The following is an 18,518-nucleotide window of genomic DNA, read 5'->3' on the forward strand; positions in this document are numbered from 1 at the left end:
GAATTTGCTATGGGAGATACATAATGATGGTAGGAACATGCTCACCGAGTTTCAGATCAATCCACTTCACCGTTTGGGAGAAATGGCGAAAACAAGTTCTGGTCCTGTGAAAATTCAATGGCAGCAGTTTGAGGGAGCAGATCTGAACGTGGAAATGAACTCTTGTTGCATGCATCTGGCCAGAGGACACCTGCACAAGGAAACCAGCTATGAATCATCAGCCACGCCCTCATGCAACCAAGGAATCCAAGCATGCAGCAGCAAAAAGCTTCACAGCAGCCAGTCGATTTGCAGGTACGTGACTAAACCAATTCCTCTGTTTCATGAATGTAATTCAAGAACTGCATAAACGAATGGGGTGATGGAATTCAGCCAAGGATTAGCAAGGCTCAACTGATTGTCTGCTTTAGAACTCAGCCAGCAAGTACGCAGTGCACGTGGACAATGGACTCACGTAAGAATTAAAAAAAATTTAAAGACAAACAGTGATAGAGAGTTTAACTCCAGTGCAGTTGGTTAACGGGAAGAGGACATGCAGCTTCACAGCACTGCCGTCTGCATGTGGCCACGTACACTTGGCCACTTCACTCCCTCACCACAAATCATGCCGTAATTAAAAAAAAATTGCTCGGCTGACTCTCACCATCCGCTGATTATTTTGCATTTGTGACATTCTCAACTGAAGTATGCAAGTCTTTCTATGAATTCAAAATCCATTTTCTTATTGCTGCCTGGAATTGTCTTCGTAGTCTGCATGTGAGATTTTCTTCAGGGTCTTCAATTAAAATCCCTCCTGTAGAAAAATTGAGACACAGTTAAGGCTCACCGGTGAAAAATTGTGAATTTTATATGACTGTGCGCATAACGGAGACGTAGCTCTGCGCTCTGTGTAGAGAAATCCCGAAGTCCTCCTTCTGTACACAAGCAGGAAAGTTCAGAAAAAAAAACAGAGTTTTTTTACCATGCTAGGAGGGTTCATTAGAAAAGAACCTTCGGACTCCAAGAAGTTATGGGAAACCCCTGAGGTGGTGGACTTGTTTTCCCATGCATTGAAGAATGAAATGTTGCTAAGAATAAAAACATCAAGGATTGGACATCAAACCTGAAATTATTGTGGTGACTCGGTTGATTCCTGAGGCCTATGGTACAACATGCAATCAACGAATTGAAAGAATTCGTGGAACACAACATTCAAGGATACTCCAGGTACCCTTTACAATAGCAAAATGAGCTCTGCAGAAATGGGTTTCTCGATTTGGTGTGTGGCCTTACTGGGAAAGATTTTCAGAGGGTGTATTAAATGAAGTAACGGCAGAGCTAAAAGGTCAACCTGATCTGATCATTGGCAATTACAATGATGGAAATTTGGTTGCATCTCTGATTTCACATAGACAAGAAATCACTCAGTGCAACATAGCCCATGCTTTGGAGAAGACCAAATACCCATATTCAGACATATACTGAAACAATATGAAGAAAAATATCATTTCTCTTGCCAGTTACTGCAGACCTAATTGCAATGAATCATGCAGATTTATTTCCCTTATATAGGAAAGCAGCACCATCTTACTACTTTACATGGTTAAATTGAGGAACTCTTGTTCAATCCCGAACAGGCAGCTAAACACATGTGTATTTTTAATGACTGCAAAAAGCCCATTATCTTTTCTATGGCAAGACTCAGTAGAGTGAAAAACATGACAGGACTAGTTGAATGGTTTGCAAAGGACAAGCACTTGAGGGATATTGTCCTCCACATTCTAGGGAGGAAGTCATATACAGAATTCCCATTCTGGTCAGTGCACAAGCCAAAACAGAGCATGAGGAAGCAAGATGGTGAGGCAGAGAAGAAAACTAAGGGTAAGGAAGCTAGGGGAGAGAAAACCTAGGACAAGCCAGCACAGGAAAAACCACAGAAAAAGCAAGAAGGAAAAGCAAGAAAAAGGACAAGCTGATGAAGCCAAAGCTGTGGGTGGTAAAATAACACAAATGCCAAGGGAGAAGCGGTTGCAAGTAAAATCAGTGAAATTCGTTCTACAGGAAGCTAGCAGACTGTTTCTACAGGAAGCTAGCAGACTGTTTCTACAGGAAGACAAAGACTGTTTCTACAGGAAGACAAAGACTGTTTCTACAGGAAGCCAGCGAATAGTTTCTACAGGAAAGTTTGAAAAGATGGAAGCCAAAGGAGAAATCGGTCGAGATGCTAGCCAAGGAAGCCACCAGGGCCATCAAAGATGAGGAGAGAGAATTGGTTGCTCAGAGGATGAGCAACACTTTCAGTAGGGGGGTGATGATGAGCCCCAAAAATGTACAATTATTTGGGCTCATTCAACCTCCTAATTTGGCTTGGTCCACCATTCTCATTTGTTTATTGCATTTTTTTTATTATTTTTATGTTAATAGAGTGAATTTGGTTAGTCATTATGCCAACAATTCTAATGGGTTCTTTGTGTAGCCTTGTTGGTCAACTTGGAGACAAAATTGAAGGTCTTAATCAACACTTGGCAGCCAAATTCGTGGGAGAACAAGCTAGAGGATTTGTAGGAAGGTGTCCCCCTCATTTATGGGCCCTTACCTCGAATTCTCCACCATCAGCTCGGAGTTCAAAGGCCACCAAATCAATGAGCACAAGGGCAGCCAAGCAAGTCAAGTAGGATTGTTGTTAACTACAAGTCTTGGGCAGCCAAGTCCCTAAATTTTAGGAGGACTGTTGGGTCCTCAAATTGTATAAATAAGAAGGCTTAGGGCCTCATTTTGGTTAGCTAGTGGTTAGTCATTTTGTAGCTAGTTAGTCTTTTTGTTTTAGCCATTAGTTAGCTAGTTCGTAGTTCGATTTTTATGCAATAGATTAGCTTTGCTTTCAGCTCATGTTCAAGTTCTCCTTGTGGACAGTTTTGATGTACTTTTCATTTCTTGATTAATAAAGATGGATCCAGCTTTGCACCAGCTCTAAATCTTTCATGGGAGGCTGTAGCTCTTGGGGTTGGGCCAATCTCAAGTGCCCAATACCTCCCTTGTTTCTCTTTATGTGTGTTTGTTGCGTTCTTGAGAAAAAATCTGCTCTTTAGATTTAATTCATGCTGTGTTACTTAGGTTGCTTTTGATGGTTAAAGTAGTTTCTTATGTTTAAGATATATTGGTAGGAGTTATTCATGCGTTTATATCTCTTTGATAATGTTTTGTTCATAGGTTGTACGTGATTCTTTTCATGAATAAGGTTGTTGTCCACCGATTTCATTAACTTGTTAGATAGATCACATGATATTTTGATTGCATGCAAGATGTAGTTGGGTTGATCAAGTAACCACTATGCAGGGCATATTCATCACCTCCTCATTCATTTGAGCCTCGTTCAGATCAGCTCCTCCATCACCAAGTCTGTTCCCTCATCTCCCATCTTCTCTTTTGCCAAGTAACCTTACCTTCTTCCCCATTGTTGTCTCAACTACCTTCAAGCCAAGTCAGCCTTCCACATCATCTCACCACTCCATCCATCAGCTCCTAGATCACTTCGGACCCCCATACTACCTCCATAACCATCCATGCATCTTCCATCAACCATCCATCCTCAAACATCCCATTTCAGAACATCCTGTAGAAGAATTGCAGACCTTCCTGTAGAAACCCCTGTGTTTCCTGTAGAATCCCCTGCAGACATCCTGTAGGAGGCCACTCACTCAGTTGCTGAGCCTCTGAACATGAGGAACCTCTGTGGACTGATGCTAAGGATCTCTGGGGACCTCTCCTAGCCTCCCCAACCTTTCCCAAGCTTTCCCTCCTTCCGAATCACATCTACACAACCAAACCCTAATAAGCACAAAATCACAATCACTCCATCCACTTAAAGAAAAAATACAAAAACATGTCTTTTAAGATGCAGGTAGATTAGATTCATGCATTTTCACTTATTAGAAGTAATGGCATCATTGGTAGAAGTTTCCTTCACATTCTTTGCATCATAGAGGTTAGACTAGTTAAATTAGGGTTTCCTAGGGTTTCCATGTTTTGATTTGCTTTCAGTTTATTTTTGCCAAGTAGATTAGTCTTCTTTGAGCTAGCTTTCGTCCATCATTTAACAAGCTTCTTCTGAGAGCCTATAGAAGTTGGCTTGAGCCCTAGCGGACTTGTGCCAGCTGACCAAGTGACAGCTGCGACAAGAGCTAGTACTTGTGCATGAGCACCGTCGCTTCCAAGTTTGTACGAACTACCGGGTTGATAAAATTAAGAGACAGGAAGCCCCAGGAGTTGTAGCATTATTGCTACAATACTGGAGCTCACCACAACACATTCAGCAGGTCCTTCAAACCCTTCAGCAACACAAACTGTACCAAATTGGAGAAATGCACCTTTGGCATGAGCCAAGTCCAATATCTGGATCTGAATAAGATCCGATTAGTTTGGGATTTGCCAACTCCGACCACTCTAACAGAGCTTCGCAACTTTTTGGGCCTTGCGAATTTTATTGGAGGTTCGTGTTTGGATTCTCCCATATCATTTGGCCTTTGAGTCAGATTACCAAGGGTGGAGACAAAGAAAAATTTTCCTGGTCCGAATCCCAACAGAAGGTGTTCATTGAGTTGAAGCGTCGGCTCTGCTCTTTACCGATACTCAGATTCCCAAACCTGCAGTAGCCATTTGAAATTGAGACAAATGCCCCTAACTATGCTATTAGTGCAATCCTCACCCAACATGGGCATCCAGTGGCCTATCATAGTGAGACATTTTCCAATATAATTCAGTTGTATCCGACCTAAGATAAAGAGATGTATTTCATCGTGTAGGCTTGCCGACAATGAAAGAATTACATTCTGGGGAAGGAGATGGTCATCCACACCGATCACCAACCTCTTTAGCTTATACAGACATAAGAGAATTTTTTGAACGATCGCCATTAGAAGTGGTCTACATATCTGCAACAATTCCACTTTAACGTTAAATAAAAAAAGGGAAGCACCAATCATGTTGTAGACTATCTCAATCGACCCCTAGTTGCAACACTAACTATTGTTCTCAACTCTTGTGGCCACGAGACCTCTGGATGGCCGAAACTATACAAAAATGATCCAGAGTTTGCCTCCACATGCCAGATGCTAGTAGATGGCAAGAATGTTCTTGATTTCCACCTCCAAGACACATTATTATGCTACCAGGGCCACCTTTGTGTTCCTTCAAGCGAGCGTGCCAAGGTGATTTGGGAGGCACAAAACAGTCGGGTTGCGGGACACTTTGGTGCAGAAAAAATTGTGGTTGTACTGTAAAAGTACTTTTATTGGCAAAAACTCCAAGGGAATGTTGGGAAATATATTAGATACTCCATGGTTTGCACCATTTCCAAGTGATTCGTAAGTTGCCTTGGATATTCCACTGGACAGTTCGTCACAACATATCTAATAATATTATATTAAAAATATGAGATTCTACACTATTAGAGTTTCATTTAATTTCTACATCTATAAAACTAACTGTAATTAATGCACGCATGTAAAATTAAATCAAACAGAAAAGTAGAGAATGATAAAATAATTTACACACACATAATACACAAAATATGTTGTCTAGGAAACCCTTTCAAGAGAAAACTGAGTTGGAAGGTGAGGTCGCTTCACTCTCTTTCTATGTCTGGAAATATGGCTACAGTACAAGGAAGTAATGTTTGTGGACAGTACATATATCCTCTCTACGTGCTCTACCTCCTATCTCTCCTAACTATCTTTGCTCAGCTATGGAACAAAATGTTTTCAAAAGAATGGAATGCCTCTTCCACCTAGTGGCCCAGTTATAACACAACCCGATAGCCTACTAGTGGTTAGGTTTGACTACATCAACTCTTAACTCGAGTTACAAAATAGAAACTTCTACAGACTTTTACATCACAAACACATGGCTATCCCCTTCTCCATGAATAATGGGGGCTGACGTGCCATCCTTCCGAACTATAGATCTGAAAACAGCAAGGTCAACTTCGTAGTGGCATAACTTTTGCATACAGACTCCGATTGATGGGATTATTGCATCATTTGAAAGATTATTTGTGTAGAAAAGGATGAAAATATGAACACATAAGCGGAAAAGTTTTACCCCCAAAAAACATCATTTGGTTCCTCAAAACGCTCCAGGAAGGTTTCAGACCCCATTTTGCCAAATTGAGTCCCACTAGTAAAAACGGTCTTGTGAGTTGATTCCTCTAGTTTTTCCACTCTAAATACATTGATATGGATGAAAAACAACATAATGATCCGATTCGGATCACTAAAACAACCATCAAGAAGCAAGGCCTGTACACACCTTTGCTTACTCCCAACCAGCCTTCAAAATCCATCTCCATGGGCTATATGTCTAGCCTCCCTTCTACCAAGCTTGGTAATGACTATGTATTTGTGCAGTGGAGAGATTTTCTAAGATGGCTATGTTGGCAACCTGCAAAAAGAGTATCACAACATAGGACACTCCCAAGCTCTTATTTGAATGAGTGTGAATACATTTTGGGATCCCACAGAACATTATATCAAATCAAGATAGCAGGTTCTTGAGCACATTTTTGGTCAAGTATCTATACATTATTGTACACCAAGCTCACCAACTCGACTCCATTCCATCCCCAGACTAATGGCCAGATGGAGGTCATCAATAGAATGATAGTTCAGATACTCCGCATGTATAACTCTAAGCATCCATGAACTTGGGATGGGAGTCTTCCCTAGCTGCAACACAGTTATAAGAGAGCTCTCCATAGCTCGACTAGTTGTAGTCCCTTTTAAGTGGGTCTAGGATTTCAACCATTGTGCCTAATTGATGTTGTCATGCCTCATGCAACTACACAGACATAATCCACAGATGTATTGTCTGAGGCTAATAAAGCAACTAGATTTATTGAACGCATCCAACACATATGCCAACAGGTTCACGACATCTTGGAGAAGTCAATTTCCAAGTACAGGTAATGACATGATCAATATCAGGTGCCACACAAGTTTCAGGTGGACAAAAAAGTTTGGTTGCATTTGTAGAAATAACGCCTTACCAGAGCCCATCGTAAGTTCAAACCACTCCGTTATGGGCCTTACACCATTTCCGAGGTTGTGGGAGACAATTCTTTTGAGCTCAACATTCCCCCATTCCTTGGCCTACACTCACTATTGAATGTGGACTTCCTTTGACAATAATTTCCAACATTACTGGACACATCAGACATTGCAGAACAACTCACACCAACATAGTTAAGCCCAGACTGTATGGAATATTCCACAAATGATGAGATCATGGACACACAAATCAAGAACACTCGCTAGTAGAAGATCCAACTATATCGGGTTGTCAAAGCTTGCCAACTCTTGCACCAAGGAAAGTGGCTCACTAGGGACCAAGTTCAACAGATGTTTACCCATCTCTTGGAGGCACTCAACACAATGGGGACCATTGCTTCCTAAGGGGGGAGGACTAATCTAGGTCGATATTGGTGGCCACCCGCCTATTCCACTTAGACCCCCACCACTATTTCTTTTAGTTTTTCAGTTTCCTTAATTGTAGCACAATTTACTATTTTTGGTAGTCTTTCAAGTCTTGAACTTTTGGAGCTGTTTTGAGGCCTTAAACGACACTTTTTTTTTGTAAAAACGAGCAAACATGAGACTTTCACAAATGTTTGCAGTCGAAAGTTGTAGTCTTCATATAGATATTTATAATGAGGCATTATGTGCACCAAACAGAGATCATATGCCATAGTTACGACCCCGAGAAGTTAATGTACTAATTTACCCAAACGGGGCCCATAGTTTTGGTGCTTCATCTCCTAGGGTTAGGTTTTTGCATGTTTAGGGTTTTCCATTGTTTCTCAATAATAAATAGGTCTTCGAGCCTCATTGTAACAAAATTTAGCCGCCACATATCTTCTCAGAGATAAGCTACCATCATTTGAGCTAGTTTATTTCCGTTATCTATGTAAGAATATTTTAGTTCTTTGATATATGAAATGAAGTTTTATTCTGGCTGCATCTCTGTGTTTATGTTTATATCTATATTCTGTTGCATTCCTGCATAAGTCCAAATCATTTGGACAAGCCATAAAATATTAGAGTATATTCTTGTGAATAGAGGGGACTTTGATGCAAGAGTAAAAGTTATTGCTCAAAGGAAGGATTATTCATATAACATCCTAGCCAAAGTGCTATAGAGCCCATTAAAGAACTATGCAGTTGGTTGAAAGTTTGTTAAAGACCTCAGATGGGGGTAACTATGAACATTAAATTCTTTGACTCCTAAAATATGATACGAGTATGTGGTAGTGAGAAGGAGAGTCATGGATGCCTTTGTGGTTAGTGAGGATCCTTATAGATTCAAAAATCTTTTGGACATATTATTTTCCTTGTCAAAGTCAAATTGCAACCCTCATAAATCAACTGTTTACCTATTAGAATCTTGATTATTGGAGATTTGGGGATTGGAGGCATTAGCCCCAACCCCATATGGGGTGGTAAGGGTACCATGACTTAGAGCTTAGCCAAAGGGGTCTCAATCTCTAAACGATAAGGTATCAACTTATTGGTGTTGAAGAACATTTTAAATAACAACCAACATGTACTCTTGATATCGACAGATCCTGAGAATAGTTGTTGACTAACAAATAAATTCCCATCAATCAACCATAATGTATCGATTTAATTAGTTATTGGGATGTTAGTTATCATCTTCTCAGCGATCATTGATTAAAGATTGAAATGTGAGCTATTGGGCATATCAAGAATTGAACACCAAATAATACTTCAAACAACAACCAATGCTAAAACCTTGATGCTAACAAACCCTGATAATATCTATCAATCAATAGAGCTCAAAAGGTTAAGGGATTGTCAAGCAATAGGGCCAAGAACCAAAGTCTATACAAATATCATGGATCGAGCATGAGGAAATACAACGAGCAATACTAATGGAACCCACACATTTGTCAGCTAATGGAGATGGACAACATGGGATATATCTAGTGACATGATATTGATCCCCATGTTATTGGTTATTAGAAGGTTGAACAACAACTATTGAGGTTTCTTCCCAATGCTAATAGAACTTGATAGGTTTTTATGTGGCATATTGGGTGGTAGGTAAATGTGGCACGAAGGCAAGTATTGAGCGATGTGGAATGCTGGCATAGTTGAAGACATGGAGATATGTCGTAGCATGGAATGATGTCGGTCAAACTACACAATGTTGTTGAGGTGGTAGCCGATGTGGTACTTATGAGGCTGTGGCATTGTGAGACAATGACACATGGGAAGGATTGCCATATATCTTCCATTTGGCAAAGTAAGACACTGACGTGACCCTTGAAGAGCAAATTTTCAACTAAACATAACTTTTCAATCCGACTAAAATTAAAATAAAATTTATATTATTAAAAATCTCTTACCAATTAAAAAACAATAATGATATTAAAATTGAATTTATAATAGGAAAATAAAAAACATAAATATGCAAAACTCCATTCCATAAATTGTGAAATTAACCTTCAAAACATATCAAAACACTCCAGGTCTTTATTCCAAAATTAAAAAACTAAATCTATTACATCTAATAACTCTTTTACAACTATATATTTCCCTTTATCCACCGGATCATCAATCAATTTTGTTCCTTTTATCCTTCCTATCATCAATAAAATTTAGTACACGACCTCTTTGCTATTTTTATTATTACATGTAAATTCAGCACATAATTTGAGGTTATTGACGTGGCTCTCAAGAACTTCCATATCTTCTCCATATTTGGCATCACTCATGGTCTCCGTGAACCCATCATGATATAAATTCCGTGCGCCCACCATCCTACTATCGACAACGCAATCACTTCTTCCAATTGTATTTTCTCTATCCTCATTCAGAATTTGGATTGCCAATCACACAATCTTAGATAGGGTCAACCTACGGTGCTCTTAATGCAGCCACTAATTATTATAGTCTTCGGTGACGTGACGGAAGGCCAAACATTCACTAGTACTTAACGGATTCAAAGATCCCTATATAATTCACTTTGACCTGCTTCGTGGGTCATTGATCTCCCACTAATCGGATGTCCCTGGTGGTTTTGAGATAACCTCGCATCCAAGCTTCCCTTAAAAGTCCAACTTTAAATCTCAACCCTCCATCTGAAACAAATCAGACGATTCAAAAAGACCATCACGGACCCAACCGAACTTTCCTGATCCCTTGTGACATGGCCTCACACTGACCACAACTCGTGGACAAGGTGGCGCAAGCTCTGAGACAATATTAATGACAGGCAACCAAATCTGACCGAGAAATCAAAGGAAAAATTCAAGTAAAAGGCTAATAGCTGGATTCAAAATTGTTTGAAAATTAAGCTATAAACTTAATTTGAAATTCTTTTAGTGACATCATGGATTACGTCTACCTTTTGCTTTAATGGGATTTTTAGTCGGTGTTGTCCTGGTCAGAGTTCGCGAAGGAACTAGAATTTCGTGCAAGGTCGGGACTTTTGGTAGTGCGATGCCTACATATAGTAGTCGGGGGTAATTAGCACAGCATATCAGAGAAAGAAGAGGCAGACACAAAAAATTCGAAATACATTTCGAGTGCAATGGCGACAGAGGGAGAAAAGGAGCAAGTAAAGCTGTTAGGTGCGACTCTGAGTCCCTTCGTGGTGAGGGTTCGCATAGCACTTGCTCTTAAAGGTATCGATTACGAGTTCACAAGAAAATTCCAGTGCTTATCCACAATGGAAAAACTGTTTGTGAATCCACGGTTATTGTGCAATATATTGAGGAGGCATGGGGAAGTAAGGTACCCAATCTTATGCCGAAAGATCCATATGACCGAGCCGTTGCTCGCTTCTGGGCTGCCTTTGTAGACGATAAGGTAATTTAATTCTTTCATTAGTAATCGCCTGCAGTCACATCTCATTGACCCTCACGGCTGTTTGTGTCTTCGGAAATTCCAATTATGTTTTTCTCTGTACTTATGATTTTAATGTGTACCCTCAGATCTTTCCATCCATGCGAGGAGTGTTTTTGGGCCAAGGCGAGCAGCTACAGAAAGCAGTGGAAGAGAGCGTTACCAACTTTCTTTTGATAGAGGAAGCTCTGCGAACCAACCAGTGCTTCGCAGGAAAAGCGTATTTTGGAGGGGATCAGATCGGCTTGGTTGACATCGCATTGGGTGGTTTGTCAGCGTTTATCAAAGGCCTCGAGAAGGCTACCGATAGCGTTTTAATAGATCCAGAGAAAATGCCATTGTTGAGCGCATGGATGGATCGATTCTGTAAATCCGATGGAGTGAGAGAAGTGATGCCTGATTTTACCAAGCAGGCGGAATTTATCTCCACTAGGAGAGCCAGTATGATATCACCGCCTACAGCTAAATAGGGCAAACCATGCCGGCCTTATAAATTTAGCAGACAGAGGTTATATTTGTTAAAATAAGTTAAATTTAGGTAGGCGATTCAAGTTAAATTTAGGAATTCCTATGGAATTTAGTGTGTACTTGCATATCAAGTTATTTGTTAAAATAAGTTAAATTTAGGTAGGCGATTCAAGTTAAATTTAGGAATTCCTATGGAATTTAGTGTGTACTTGCATATCAAGTTATTTGAAGCTTTAAATATTTTCATGTGCGGATTGTAATCATCAAATTTTTGTGTGATTAATAGAAAATACTTAACTCAAATATTTTGTGTGTAATTTTGTGTAAATGTTTTGATGAACCTCGCCGGTACCATAGCTGACTAGAATTCCTCTGTTCAATGTGCATTGATTTATTCTGAACAAGTTTTTATTGAATCTCTTCGATACTGTCGCTGACATCGCCCTGTTCAATGTGCGTTGATTACTAATGTAATAGAAACCCGAATGAAATGTAAGGGTTGACTTAGAATGTAAACCAGAATGAAATGTAATTATTTTTGTGGAAAGATCCATTATGGCTAGCATAAAGTGTTGCAAAAAGTCCATAAACATGTGAGAGTAATTTTATATGGGACCTTGTCGTATTTTGAAAACAATCCGAACTGTGAAAGGCATTCATCACCATTTATCTGCTTCAAATTGTGTGGTTGGTTCGATCTCTTGAGTCATCTTCAACCATAAGATTTGGTAACATGTCACTTTTAGCTCTTTATCAAGTTCTCTGTGAATTTCCAGATATATTTGACTTTGTAGGTGTATGTGAATTTCCAGATATATTTGATTTTGTAGGTGTATGGAGTGTGAAATATTAAAGAAAATTCTGGATATGTAATATAATTTTTAATGTGCGTCCTTTTTATAATTATTATCCTGTTTTCATATGAAGGTTTTATCAGTTTGAAGATGCGACTGTGTATATGTTCATGTAATGGTTATGATTTAATTTATGGTTATCGATCACTCCATTTTGTTAAAAATAATTTAAGCGGAGAGGCAGAGTAAGGGTGTGACTTTCGCACAGTAAAAATAACTTAGGCGGAGAGGCAGAGGGGTGTGACTTTCGCGCACTGCGGAAGTCAATTTTATGGAGGTAATATCGCGCAGCTCTGTGACATTAGCGACGCTGATTTCGCACATTTGGTGGGGTTATTGGAGCGACTTAATAAATACACTGAATTCACTTAGGGCAATAACAAAAGTAAATGCTTGGAGCATCACAAATAAAACCTAGGATTGATTTCAAACTTCACGAGGAATAACACATAGTTGTTTTCACATGCCTACCAAAATTTGTTCCACCATTTTCTCCTCAGAGACTCTTGCTCTTTTTCTCTTTAACTCTCCTACCCCCTCTCTCTACAAAATGACTTTTACATTCATATTTAACTCAACATATGATTTTACATTTAATTCATGACAAAGAAAAATAATTAATATGATGTTGTTATTGAGTATGATGAGAATCGCGCAGGTGTTTGTGGAGTGTGGGCAATCGTTGCTGAATGAATGCTTGCTCATATCTATTTAGCAAAATACATTAAATGTTTTAAATTCTTTTGTTATGTTTCAGAATGGTTCACGCCTGGCTTTAGTGCTTCCATCTTCAAACAGAGACGCAACTTGCAAAATTACTTCTGACAAGTATGGCTGTTGTTAGAGTGTTTATTGCAGTGGTTGAGATTATTATTTCCAACACTCCCTCTTAATCACAATTGCCTCCATTGACAATTTTTCAAATAGTTTCTGAGATAAACAAAACTTTCACATGCCAATGGCTTTATGAAGATATCAGCAAATTGTTCTTGTGAGCTACAGTGCTGCAACACAATTTCATCATTGTTAATCAACACTCTAATAAAATGATATATAGCATCAATATGCGTGGTCCTCTTGTGGAAGACAAAATTATTTGATAATGCAATTACTGAAGTGTTGTCGCTTCCTCTTGGTCATGACGAAGATCCCTCAACATCCTTCTCATCCAAACTTCCTGACACGCTGTTGTTGTTGTTGCGACATATTCAGCTTCTGCTATTGACAGTGACACTATTAGCTGCTTCTTGGAGGTCCATGAAATGGCTCCGGAACCCAAATGAAAAACATATCCTGACGTGCTCTTTCTGTCATCGACACTTTCTGCCCAATCATTGTTAGTGTAACCAACCAACCTGAAATCACTTGTTGTTTTGTACAAAATGCCATACTGTTTTGTCCCATTGACATACCTTATAATCATTTTCGCTGCTTGCCAATGTGTTTCCTTGGGTGTCTCCATGAACCTTGACACCAAACTTCCTGCATACATTATGTCCGCCCTAGTGGCGGTCAAATACATCAAGCTGCCTATCATGTTGGATTGACATTGCTGCTGCAATCTTCTTTGCTTAACTTCAACCCTATGACAGTTGGAGTTGGTGCGGACTTATTGTTTTACATTTTAAACCTCTCCAAAATGTCTGCCACATATTTTGCTTGAGAGATAAAAATGTCATTTTCTGTTTGCTTTATTTCTATGCCCAAAAAATATCTTGATAACCCCAAGTCAGTGATTTCAAATTCACTCTTCATGACTTGTTTGAAATCAGCGATGAGAAAATCATCACTATCTGTAAAAATCAAATCATCTACATATAAGACAACAATAAGAATCTTACTATCACTCTCTTTGATATAGAGAGTGGGTTCACCGTCACATTTATCGAAACCATTGTCTAACAAGTAGGCATCTATTTTGTTGTACCATGTGTGCGGTGCTTGCTTTAATCCATAAAGAGCTTTCCTCAGCTGATACACTTTGTCTTGGCCTTCAACCTCATAACCAAGGGGTTGCACAACATACACTTCCTCTTTCAGAACTCCATTCAAGAAAGTTGATTTTACGTCCATTTGATACACTCTCCATTTGTGCTGCGTGACAATCCCCACAACTACGCGCACTGTCTCCATTTGCGCGACTAGCGCGAACGTCTCCGCGTAATCTCTTCCTTGCTTCTGCTTGTATCCTTTGACAACTAGCCTCATTTTATGCCTTTCAATATTTCCCTCAATGTTGTTTTTGGTCTTATAGACCCACTTCACTCCAATGACATGTTTTCCTTTCGGAAGTGTCACTAACTCCCATGTGTCATTCCTTTCTATTGCTTCTATTTCTTTCTCCATTGCTGCAACCCACTTTTCTTCTTTGATTGCATCTTCAAAATGGATTGGATCATCCACATGAGAAAATAACGCAAATAAGGAATTCATACCAGCGCTACTATCAACTTCATCTTGCTCATAAATTTCATTTAAATTTCTCAATTTTGGTCTTCTTGTGCTCACTGAAGATGTGCTTGACATGTCACTTGGTGTTGCACTTTGCGGTGTGCTTGGAGAAGCACTTGCTTGGCTACGCGAAACTCTCCTATTATTTGTTGATGGTGTTGCTTGCTACTTGTTTTGTTGCGCTTGAATTGGAGTAGAGGGAGTAATTGTTGAAGAATTACTTCTTCTTGTTAATTCTTCTTTGTCCTCATGTGGTATACATGCTTTTACATTGACTGTCTTCTCTAAACTTCCATCCCATGCTTCCTATTTTAAGAATGGAACATCTTTGCTAATTATGACCTTCTTGGATAATGGATTGTAGAGTTTGTATAGCTTAGATTCATCACTGTATCCAACAAATATACATTTCTCCTCCTTGTTGTCCAACTTCTTCCTCAACTCATCCAAGACATGTGCATACGCCACACATCCAAAAAATTTCATTTGGGTGACACTATGATTCTTCCACTCCATGCCTCTTTAAGAAGTATGTTTGAATGCTTTTGGTTGGACATCTATTCAAGATATATGCTGCACAAGCAACAACTTCAACCCAATAATCATTTGGCAAATTCTTTTCATTCAACATACTCCTTGCCATTTCCATAATGGTCCTATTCTTTCTTTCTGCCATACCATTTTTCTAAGGTGTATACCTTGTTGTAAATTCGCTATGAATTCCATGCTCCCTACAAAAATAAGGAAATCATTTGAGATGTATTATCCACCTCTGTCAGTCTTGAGGACTTTGATGTAGTGTCCACTTTGCTTCTCAACAAGAGCTTTGTATTGGCAAAAGTGCTCAAACACTTCACTTTTCTGTTTTAGGAGAAAGACCCATGTCTTCCTTGTGTAGTCATATATGAAGGTCAATACATAGTGGATTCCACCAATTGATGGTGTCTGCATTCATCCACATAAATCTGAGTGGACAATCTCCAAAGGTGCCTTTGCCCTTACTGAATTTCCTATTGGAAATGTCTTTCTATGTTGTTTGCCCAAGATGCATCCTTCACATAGGCTGTCAGGTTTTTCTATAAGTGAAAAACCCTTCACCATGCCTTTCCTATGAGGCAAATTCAAACCTCCAAAGTTGAGATGACCAAATCTCAAATGCCATAACTAGTTTTCATCTTTTACCTCTGTTTGAAAGTTTACTTGTATGACAACTGGACCTTTTCTTGCATCCTCTTGTGAGTTCATTGAGAGTTGTTCTTGTGCACCATCTCTCTGCAAATTTGATCTTATTTTTAGGGGAACCATTCTATTGTTTTTCTTTTGAACCTTTAAAATCAACTGTCTGCTTGGAGGTCTATCCAAAATTGTGCACACATCATTTTTTAAAAAGGCATTGTACCCCTTTTGTATGAGTTGTCCAACGCTCATGAGGTTATGCTTCAGACCGGGGACAAAGTAAACATCTGAGATGTACTTCTTATCCCCCTCCTTTGTTAGGATATTAACTCTTCCTTTGCCCATGACAAAGACTTTTCTATCAGTCCCTAATGTCACTTCAGATTTCACACTTTCATCTAGATGGGAAAACATTTCTATGTTTCCTGACATGTGGTTGCTACACCCTGAATCTAGATACCATATATCACTTTGTTTTTCTTGTGCTACATTACGAACTAAAAGCATGTTATCATGGTTCTGACTTTCTTTTATGAAATTTACACTTGGTTTGTTACTAATGTCATATTGTTTCTTTCTACATTCATTTGCATAATGACCATACTTCTTACAATAATGACATTGAACTTGAGATTTGTCATACCTTTGACCTTGTGGTTGATTTTGGCTTGAGCCTTGACATGGATTTTGATTGTTTCCTCTTCCATTTGAGCTTGAAGGGTTGCTTCTTCCACCTTTATGTGGGCTTCTTCCTCTTCCTCTACCATATGATCTTCCTCTGCCTCGACCTTGACCAAATGATACTTGTGTCTTGAAGGCATGCTCCAATGAGGAGCTTGTTGCTCTATTCAGTCTATGTTTATGAGAAATTAGTGATGCATTAAGCTCATCCACTGACAACTGTGAGAGATCCTTTGTCTCTTCTATGGCCACAACAATGGGATCAAACCTTGCTAGCAAACTTCTCAAAATTTTCTCAACTATTCTTATTTCCTCAAGTGTCTCACCATTAGACCTGATTTGAATAACCAGCCCACTTACATGTGTAAAAATCAAATCTACATTCTCAGACTCTTTCATGCAAAGTGTTTCAAAATCTCTTCTCAACATTTGCAAATTTGTTGTCTTGACTTTTTACATGTCTTGGTAAGCTGTCAACAGGGTGTCCCATGCTTGCTTGGACTTCGTTGTTGCTACAACCCTTGGGAAAATACTTTCATGAACTACTTGGAAAATATAAAACAAGGCTTTTGAATCCTACTTCTTGTTGTCCCTTAACAAATATTTTTCTTGTTGAGATAACGCATTGTATGTTGCTGCATCTGCTAGTTTTTGAAAACCATTCTCAACCAAATCCCAATTGTATTTAGAAGAAAACAGGGCTTTCATTGTAATAGCCCAATAATCAGAATTTTTTCCATTAAACTGATGTATTTGAGGATTAGTCAAGATTTTTCTTGATGTTTCCATTTCTGAGCGTAAAAAAAAACTTTCTACCTACTCGTAAATATGCTAAAAACAATCTACCTTCAAAACAATTCTTACTGCTAGTAAAAACACTTGTTTTTATACTAACAATATTGAACCCGATCCGATACCATGTTAAAAATAATTTACGCAGAGAGGCAGAGTAAAAATAATTTACGCGGAGAGGTAGAGGGGTGTGACTTTTCGCAAGGGGTGTGACTTTCACGCAACTCGATTTCACGCACCACGGAGGTCGATTTCGCAGAGGTAATTTCTCGCAGCTCTATCACATTCGTGAATCTGATTTCATGGACTTGGATTTCGTGGAGCTATTACAGAGACTTAATAAATACACAAAATTCACTTATGGAAAAAACAAAGGTAAAATCTTGGAGCATCACAAATAAAACTTAGGATTGATTTCTAAATCTTGCAAATACATTCACATGAGACTGCAACTCATTCACTAAGTAAAAACAAAACACTTCACGTGGAATAACACACAGTAAAACACAATAACTATTTTTTTCATGCGCCCACCAAAATTTGCTCCACCATTTTCTCCTCAGAGACTCTCGCTCTTTTTCTCTTTAACTCTCTTACCCTCTCTCTCTACAAAATGAATTTTACATTCACAATTAACTCAACATACCATTTTACATCTAATTCATAATAGAGAAAATAATTAATATGATGTTCTTGTTGAGTGTGATCAGAATCGTACAGTAGTTTGTGGAGTGTGGACAAGAGTCAGTGAATGAATGCTTTCCCATATCTATTTAGAAAAATATATTAAATGATTTAATTCCCTTATTTCATTTCAGAATGGTTTGCGTTTGCTTCAATCCTTCCATCTTCAAATAGAGACGCAACCTGCAAAATTACTTCTCACAAGTATGGCTGATGTTGGAGTGTTTATTGCGGTGGTTGGGATTATTATTTCCAACATATTTCAGAATAAATATGGAGTTGCGAAGTCATTTAATATTGAAGTACTTTGTACATGTTACAGTGGGCTTAAATATCTTAAAATATCTTCCTTTCTAGTGATATTTATGATTTTTAAGTTAGAGAAATGAGTATAGTAGATTAGAATTCTATAAAATTAAAATGAGATTAGAAATTTAATGAATAACGTATCGACCCACTTTTAAAGTCTTGGGGAGGACTTCCTATTCAAAACAACTCTCAGGGAAAAAGC

General features: G+C 38.7%; 1 pseudogene across 1 annotated transcript; it reads left to right on the forward strand.

The window, feature by feature from the left end:
- Positions 1-10,522: 10,522 nt before the first annotated feature.
- LOC149204650 (glutathione S-transferase U18-like) lies at positions 10,523-11,686 on the forward strand (annotated as a pseudogene). Its single transcript, XR_016252387.1, has 2 exons — positions 10,523-10,865; positions 10,991-11,686. The product of XR_016252387.1 is annotated as a glutathione S-transferase U18-like (transcript).
- The last annotated feature ends 6,832 nt before the right edge of the window (positions 11,687-18,518 follow it).

Source organism: Pinus tabuliformis, chromosome 1_2 (assembly GCF_031772625.1).
Source record: "Pinus tabuliformis cultivar Carrire ecotype Pingquan chromosome 1_2, CPIR1, whole genome shotgun sequence".
In the NCBI taxonomy this organism is placed as follows: domain Eukaryota; kingdom Viridiplantae; phylum Streptophyta; class Pinopsida; order Pinales; family Pinaceae; genus Pinus; species Pinus tabuliformis.